Here is a 9,049-nt window from a genome sequence, read left to right as displayed (position 1 = left end):
CCTGGTCAATTCCTCTGGGTGGTATCTCTGAATGGCTGGGAGAAGGGTTAGCGCTGAAAAGGCTTGTGAGGAAGGATGTGTGTAGACAAAGCTGAAGGTGGGTTTAGCTCTGGAGCGGCCCATGCCAGCCAGCTTATACCTTCTCTATGAGATGCAAGCTGACACTCACAAGAGATCAGAAGTGAATTTGTTCCTCTCCAGTCACTTCTCCCAAAATGTGGGGGCTGATGCCATGAACGTTGCAGCTGGCACCTCCAAGTAACAGAGCTGGGCGCTTCACACTTGCTGAAAAACATGCAGTGCAGATCTGATTTAGGGTGCAAGGGTCCTGCACCCCCTGCTGACCTCTATAGCCAAAAATTCATGGGCATCATCACCCTTTTCTCAAGTCCAGGGCCCAAAGGAGAGCCAGGACAGTGCCTCAGGATGTCTCTGGATACAGCAGAGAAAAATGGCTTGACACTGATGCTAGGCTGGGGATGTTTGGCTATTCACTGAGAAACACAGTTCTGTGTGCACTGGCAGAGAACTAATGGAAATGACAGCACTGACTGCAGGTAACGGTGTGGGAGACTGGTGCTGGCCAGGTCATCATGTCCTCCCGTACCTGCCCTTACCTCCTCAGTTTCCGTCTGACCTGCCAGGTTAGGCTGTGAAGTCTCAGGAAGTCCAAGAGCCCAAGGGAATCATATCCACAGACACTAATGCAATTAGTTCAATTAAAGAGTACAGTGATTGTAATAACGATGAGGAATATTTAAGTAAGCATGCAAGCTATTGATGGAGGTGTTTCCTTTGAAGGATAACTCCTCTAAAACAAACCTTTCTATAAGGCACTTTGTTTTGCCTGGCTGTTAAAAGTGAATTTCTCATCTAGGACTCCTTTTGTCTTACGATATTTTTTCTTCTTTTAAGGATAATTGTTATGTGACTTAAGGGGGGAAAAAGTGGAAATAATCCAGATGTTATTTCTGTAGTGTGAAAGGAAACTACTTGACCCTATAGCTTAATAAAATTACTTTTACTTTCATACAGGCAGGCAATGAGTGGTGTTGCTGATCAGAATGTATACGGCAGCATTTAGATTTCCTCTGAGCTTCAAACTCTCCTGAAAGCAGGTCATGAATTATTAAGGTAGGCAATTACCTTAACTGGAATCTATGAGGCTGTTTCATCAGTGAAGTTGAGGATCGCAAAATCACAGCATCACAGAATGGCCAAGGTTGGAAGGGACCTCTGGAGATCATCTAGTCCAACCACCTCCTCAAGTAGTGTCATCCAGAGCACATTGCACAGGATCACATCCAGGTGGGTTTTGAATATCTCCAGGGAAGGAGACTCCACAGCCTCTCTGGGCAACCTATTCCAGTTCAAGTAGTGGACAGGTTTCCCATGGAGGGTTAGAAAACTGGAATTATAAGCTCCTAGTTGCTTTCCCTGCCTCTTAGCTTACAGAAACTTCTGCTCCAGACCACTCTGTTGTGCTGTAAAGTACATGTGAAATCTTTAGGACAAGTTGCATGATTTCATTTTTGTTTTTCAGAAACTCTCTCTCAAGGCTCTTCTTAACACTATTTTTTTTTTTTTTTTGGCTGGACATACACTTTCTTTACCTTTCATTTCTAATAAAATCTATTAGGGTCTGCATTGAGCAACATATCCCTGTAGAAGCTTATGTCCTTTGAGTGCCAGATTTCTGTCACAGGGTCTCAATTTCCATGAGCCGACATGGGATATGAGGTGCTCAGAGCTCCTCCTGCCTTTGGGCTGCCCAGCACCCAGAGCATGCCTCCCTCTGGGTGATTTGGAGTTCTCTTAGCCCTAGCACTGGCATGCTCTGTCAGGGAGAGCATTTTTCCAGCATTACCAGCATTTTTCCCTGCTTTCCTTGAATAACTAGTTGCTTGTTAGAGCAAGGCGTTGATCCTTCTCAACTCCTAGATGGATGCTTTCATCAGAGGTTGCTGGAATTAAAGGAGTTGAGGGAGAGCAGGGATGCTATAACATCGCCATGGCTTTCCTGTGAGAGAGCCAAAGTCGGGGGTCAGGGCCGCAAAACCCTGAGCAGAGCCCAAACCCCATCTGAGTCACCCAGAAAGGCAGTACCTTCTCTCTATTGGGGCAGGAGTCTCTTCAGCTCTTCCAGTGGGCACATGCAAGGGCTCCATGCCCAGGTGGATGGCTAGCAAAGTTCCTTTTCCAGCACCTAATATTCTTTTGCAGCCACTATAATGGAGCTGGAGTCCTCTTTGTTGAGCTAGCCATCTGGTCTCCCATCTGTGGCAGCGTGAAGAATCACGAAGGGCAAAGAAATGGCTTCAGAAATGCTGTAATCAACGTTTAGTGCATCATGTAAAAAATAATCTGGTTGCATTGACAAACCTTTAACATTAGGTTCTTTGGATACCTTGTTTCTTCTTTACCCTTAGATGTGACTCTCAAATTCTACCTGTGGCGGGGATCCAAGCAGGAGGTACTTGTCACAGATGGCAGAACCCCAAGGTTTGTACTTTAACCACACAGCTCCTGTGGCTTGCACTGACTTAGGCCCAGGTCTTAAAAAGGTCTTTTGTAGCCAAGTTCCTGCTGCCAATGCATCTTTGGAGAGCTGGGTTTAAGTCCTTGCTCTGAAGCAGTGAACCAGTTAAGAAGGGGTCTGAGCCCAACAGCCTGCTCTCCATCAGCCTCCAGCTACTGACCTGCTGTTCTCCAAAATGTCTTGCTACTCCTCACTAACCTCCTGAAGTCTGGATGGTCTTTTAGTACTGCTATAAAAATAAGACATTGAAGCAGAAGTTGGCAGTACCAAAGCCCCTGTGTGCTCATATTTAAGCACTTGTATCTCTCTGCTGTGAACTCCCCAGATCACCTTCTGAATTCATAACCGAGAGAAACATCCTACTCTGCATTAAGTCAAAACTGTCCCTTGGGTCCCACAGGTGGTGATAGGAAAATCTCAGTTTCTGGGTTTATAGTCTAATAAATCTTGAAGGAGAAGGTGATTTTTCCATTTTTTTTTCTCTCTCCCTGCTTTAATTACCAGCTACAGGCATTATGTTGATCAAAAACACTGCACAGGAATTATTCTCCTTTCTGTGGCCAAAGCATGAATTCTCCCTTGCAAGTCGAGTCCAAGCAAAGCTGTAAAAACGGGCATCCTCAGAGAATGACGGAAATCTCAGTCCCTGTAAAGGTTTCCAAGGACTCTGATTATAATCTGCAAGATGACATTGCTCTCTGGTAAGAGTTAAGATGACTTCTGATGAATCTGGGCAAATTTGGGAGTAGAGCTGTTGATACAGCCTTGCTTTCTTTGGCTTTTGGGGCTGCTTTTTTTCCTGATGACTGTGTTTATAATGTTTGCTCACCAAAGCTATTTCACAAAAAGTAAAGTAACTTTTTATTTTACAATAAGTAAAGTAGCTTAAAGTACTTTAGAGAAAGTAAAGTAAAGCTTTACAAAAGTAAAGGTGGAGGAATATAGAGCATTCCCTTGACTTCCCTCCTCTGCTCTCCAGAATCGTGGCACAGCAGCAGCTACTGCCTGAACTTCAGTGTGCACACGTATCTCTTCTAGGAATGCAGGCTGGTCTCCTAAACTCAGGTGAGGGATCACCACAGTTAAGGGGCAATGAATTATTGAGAGGCACTCTATATTGCTTTTTCTCCACCTCATGTGGATCAATTTAGAGAGGGATACATTTGATTGCAGACCCATTTGGAGTTTGTTTTCTTGGTTTTATGTTCTTCCTCTGCATTTAAAGGGTTACAATGCTAGAGTAAACCATGAAAACCTAAAACCACCCATAAGAAAATATACATTAAACAAAACAAAACAAAAATACCTAGACCTGTGACTCAGATGAATTAAGTACTCAAAAATGAAACACAGTATAAAACAATAGAAACTGTTATAAATCACACTGAACTAACAGAATCAACATACCAGTATCTGCTCCACCAGCACATACTTATTTAGATAAAAATAAAGTGTTCTTGGAATGAACCCTTGCTTTGATTTATATCTCACAGTCCAAGTACACACAAGGAGGATGTAAAATCTGCTAATATAAATACTGCTGGGCTCAGGCTTTTATCAGATGTTTTGTATCAGGAAAGAAAAGGCCCTTTTTTATGCTCAGGTAATTATTGTGTTCCTATGAGCCAAACTCCTGTGTTTCCTCCTTTTTCAAAACCATAATACTGGGCGTGGGCCCCACACAAAATTACCCTGGAGCTCCTCGCCAGAGAACATCTCTGAGCCACGAGTCTGACCAGACTCAAAGAAAGGATGTCCATTTCTAGGGCAAGCATGATGATAACTAACAGCACAAACCAGCCACAATAGCAAGGAACCTCAAAAATTGGGCTAGATGCCTCCTTGCAAGTTGCTGAGTCTCTGTCAGGGCTGTATTTGGTGTGGTGTGGGTGAGGACGACAGGCTTTTCCAAGAGGTGCACTTTTGCAGTGACTGTGCGAGCGAGGCTGGAGGCTGGACGCTTCTTGGTTCACGTTGGAAGTACAGCGATTGCTAGCCCAGGAAGGGCAGAATATCCTTGAGCTGTAGGTACTGATGTTTGCACCCCCTTCTTTTCATAATACAGTTGAAATGCTGACAGGCTGCTGGCTTTTTGACTGCTCACTTCTTTCTCAGTTGATCCTGGACAAACAATCTGTGATTAATAATTTATTCTGAAAATTTTGCCTGTATGGCTGAAATCTAATTATCCCTGCTGTAGACTAGCCAGGCTTTGGAAACAGCACGTGGAATGAGAGATTTTTTTTTCTGGAATTCCCATTTACCCTTTTTCAGTTTTGTTCTCCTCGGATAGGCAGTTTGGATGATGGGGCTTTTACCTACACCTGCATTTTACTGAGCTGTACTCACGCTTCAATACTCTTGACATTTCCACAGTTCAGTTGTTTGCCAAGGAACCTCTAGGATTAATTTTTGTCTGCCAGTCTTTAATGGCTAATTCATAGCAAAAATTCAGGATGCAGAAATTGGAAGCTGAAAAAAGCTGATCAGATGCACATGTCAGAGTGTGTCCTCTGCTGTGCGACAGGAGAGGCATGCGTGAGAATTGCAGTCCAGCACATATTTACTATTTGCACATTTTCCTTCTTCAATACTTGTGGTGCTGGCAAATGTAACTCTGCCACTGCAGAGTTCAGAGGCTTCAAACTCTTTTTTTTCATTCATTTGTGAGTTGGGGGTTATTTTAGTTATTTCCTTTGAGACATCCCTCCAGAGGCTGGAATGAGGTCACTTAGGGAGGGAAATCTTCTCACTTGTCTTGAGAGGTCTTCACTTCTCATTTGTTCATGTCATGCCATGTCTCTTTATAGGTGCATGCTGGAGACAGACCTGTTGCTGGTTGCGTGTTTCCCTAGGCAAGATCTGTACAGGCTGTCTTGGTCTCTGGTGCATGTACAGGGACCCCTGATCTATCAGTGTGGCTGGCCTTACTTAACAGAGATGATCATCTGGGTTTACCCTTAATCATACATCAGCAGTTCGGTGGTAGCCCTTCCTAAATCTGTCTTTGGCTCAAAGGATGGCTGCAAATACCATTGGGAAGCCAGTGGAGTTTGAAGCTGAGCCTGGCTTTGCCTGCTTTGATGTTTAGGTGATCAGATCATCTATTTAATAGCCAGGCAGCACTGCGATGCTGCAGATAACATCCACTGTCTCAGCACAGTGCCAAACGCCAAATAAAACTATAGCTGACACTTCACCGAAGTCCAGGATGGTTTCTGGCTCTGAAGGATGGGCATGAGGGAAGACAGCACAGCTGTAAAAGGCATGGAGGATGGAGGGAAGAGGGACTGCACAAAGACAAGGCAGGAGATATGAGATGGTATTGGCTCAATGGCCCTCACCTTCCAGGTGCAAAGAACGTAGTCGATAAAACCAAGGCAGCCAGGTACTACCAGGCATATTGTGGTGGCCAGTATCTGCAGGTACTGCTACTCTTGCTTGCAACGTTAAACATCCACCTTAAGAGAAAGAGCCCAAACATAGCTATCCAAATGTAACTGCTCTGGTTTGCTGCCGGATGGGAGCAGTTTTCCACTGGGAGCATCTGTAAAGCTAACCCAGAGCAGGGTGGACACATGGGTTCTCAAGTTTCCCAGAGAACGTGCAGGCACACTGGTATTGCCCCTTGTCCCCAGTATCTTTGTCACTAGGATCCAAAAAGAGGATTTTTTTGTGATTTGGTGAAGATGCAAATGTAGCTGGGAGCTGTGCTGTTTATCATACATTGAGGCAGCTCAAGAACAGGATACAGAGGGCAGAGGGAGGTGGAGAGCCTGTGCATTCCTCCAGACCATGTCCCTTCCTCCTCTTGGCTCTGCACACTGCACTTTTACCCTGCATTATCCTCCCTGCCTGCTGACCTTTGTCCTGCCCCGTTCTCTGTCTTTTGCATAGAGGCACAGATGCTGCCATTTGATGAGGAGGGTGCTTCAAGAGTATTCAGACACAAAGGAGATGGCATTGCACCTACCTGCAAGGCCACCGCTTTGCAAAGTGACTCTCACTAGCTCCTCAGAAAGTACCTGGGGCCCTAGGAATGCAAGGTCAGCATTTTGAAGAGCCCCAGGCCACATTTCCAAGTGTTTGGCACCCAGAGATGACAGAGAGCTTTCCCCCAATGCTCAGTGCTTCAGTATCCCCATTATGGACTCCCTAGTGGTCATGGGACTCTTTTGAGGATGCTCTGTTTCTCACAGCCACTGTGCTTGCTTGTGCTCACCCTCTCAGACACAGCCATGTGCGCAGGCAATCATGCACATGCCAAGGGTGGAGTAAAGCTGCCAGGCCAGCTCTGGACCCACTGTGCTAACATGCAATAGGTAGGATGTCCTCGTGCAACAGACAATGCAGACGAGGCTTGTCTCACTAGACAAATCAATGCTTTCCACCTCCTACTGGGATTTCCTGAGGCTGTGATGGCATTGCTAGAGAAAGAACTGCAAGCAATGACTATCTGGTGCAAGTGACTTCCCTGACAGAAGATACAGCCCTGGGCCACAGGCTAGGTGCAGGGACCTACGATGACCTCTGACTAGTGAGGATAGCTCAAGCATGTCTGTCAATCAGACATTCAATTGTGTATCTGGGAAATAGTGTACATGCAATGCATTAGAGACCTTTTCAGTGCAGCTGCACAGAAATGTGGAAATGTTTGCATTGATCACTCTGAAAAATATGGGTTGCACTTCATTTAAATATTGCATTGCTCAGTAATGAAAAAACATTTCTGGCTGCCCAGGCTTGAAAACTACAGCCCAAATATTGTAGGATCAGATAAACAGATATAACTTTGCCTCCCTCTGTCTGTTTTTCCCTTTGAAGTTTGTACTTCAAGGCCATTTGACTGACACACACAAATCCTCTGGGCTAAGGCGGGCAGCCTTCACTTGTGGACAGGTACAAGAGGTTGCATTGTAAGAATTGTTTTAGTCTGCAAGGACATGAAAGGTATGTTTGGCTGGCCAAAGCTATTTAAATAATATGAGATCAGCCCATCTAATTACTAATGAAGCATTTGTGTGTCCCCTGCACCACTGTATTTGAGCTTTTCTGATATGCCTAAAACCTTTCTCATGGAATTGCTTTTCACTAAAAAATAAAAATCTTAATTTTATTGTTTTCTACTGAATATATGCATTTTTCTGTTTATTTTCTTTGTGTGCCCGAAAACTGAAGTATGCAACTCGAAGTATATGGACAGGACTGGTTTCCCTTTTGCACATTCTCACCTTACCCCATGGCTTACCATTGCTGTTGTTTTTTTCTAGATAATTCTTCCTTGGGTTTTTGCCCATGAACCAGTTTTGAGTGAGTGGCCTGATGTGTCTCACTGGCAGCCATGAGAAAGTGCCTCTAAAAGTTGAATCGTGCCCAAGTGTGTGCTTTGTATTGCATTTCTGGACAAAGCAAGGTCAGCTCCTGCTCCCCCACAGAGGAGAGCTTTTTCATTTCATGCCTGAGTGCACTCACCACCTTGGAAACTGAGAAAGGTTGCTCTTCATGCTGTCCTCAGTTCCCTTCCTGGAGCTACTTGTTTTGTTTCTTTGCTTTTTATTCCTTTGTGTTCCAGGTCCCTAATTCCTGGAGACTGATATGCAGGATTAGTAAAAGAAGTACACTTACTTTGTGCACAGCCCCTTTGTGCTGGCATGGGGATGCAGGCAGACATTTTTCAGGACACTGCTCTGTCGTGCACAATGGTTTGCACCATCAAAGCCAGTTCCGCACCTTCTTTGGATGGCACATTATCTAGGATATTATCCTTTTTTAGAACATACAGCAGTGGTTGGAGAACTTCTGTTTCTTTTTTCCAGAATGGCCCTGATCTGGATCCCCATCTCCCTGACTGACAGCCACAGACTGAACTTGGCCTTGTAGACCTCCAAGCAGCATGGATCTGTAAACACCTTCCCCTGGAGAACTGCAGTGCTGGACAATATCACTGTGGCTTGTTTGCTAAATTAGACACAAATCTGTCTTCTAGCAACAAGCGTGGGTGGGGAGGGACCTACAATAAAGCAGATATATTTGCTGCAGCTATTCTTTTGCCTTAACAAGCAGAATGGCTGCGTTAGCTCCGTGGTTTGGTACTGAAAGTCTTGTGAGCGATTCATAACTGTTGACTTTGGAAGCACAGTGTACACGTAAGTTTATATGGCCGTGTGATTTTTGGAACAATAACGTCTACACTGGTTTGAATGATCAGCTGCATCCAGTCCTGTAATGAAGGGCTGGGCAAACCTCAGCAGCACTGTTCCCTTCCTGCACTGCAGGACCTAAAGGAGAAGCAAAGTGTGCAGCATTTGCCATCAGCAGGTCCACCAGGCTCTTTGGTAGTGGGAGGAAATGGATTATGAGGGCAGGTCTGCTGTGACTCCTTGCAAGAATGCCTGGAATCTGCTAGTCTGATGTGGCGGTACCTCTGCTGCATGACTGTCTCTTCTCTGAGGGCAAGCTGGCTGCATATTACAGCTGTGGTCTGGAGTCACTATGAAGTCCTATCCTACG

At 45.0% G+C, this 9,049-nt stretch overlaps 1 long non-coding RNA gene across 1 annotated transcript; it reads left to right on the top strand.

Moving 5' to 3' along the window:
• The first annotated feature begins 1,039 nt into the window (after nucleotides 1-1,039).
• On the top strand, nucleotides 1,040-8,462 carry LOC104141656 (uncharacterized). The gene is made up of 4 exons (XR_693577.2): nucleotides 1,040-1,308; nucleotides 2,430-2,502; nucleotides 3,044-3,240; nucleotides 8,356-8,462. It is a non-coding gene; the product is annotated as an uncharacterized lncRNA (long non-coding RNA).
• The last annotated feature ends 587 nt before the right edge of the window (nucleotides 8,463-9,049 follow it).

The sequence above is a fragment of the Struthio camelus genome, chromosome 6 (assembly GCF_040807025.1).
Source record: "Struthio camelus isolate bStrCam1 chromosome 6, bStrCam1.hap1, whole genome shotgun sequence".
Classification (NCBI taxonomy): Eukaryota; Metazoa; Chordata; class Aves; order Struthioniformes; family Struthionidae; genus Struthio; species Struthio camelus.
This window is presented reverse-complemented; position numbering and strand designations above follow the sequence as displayed.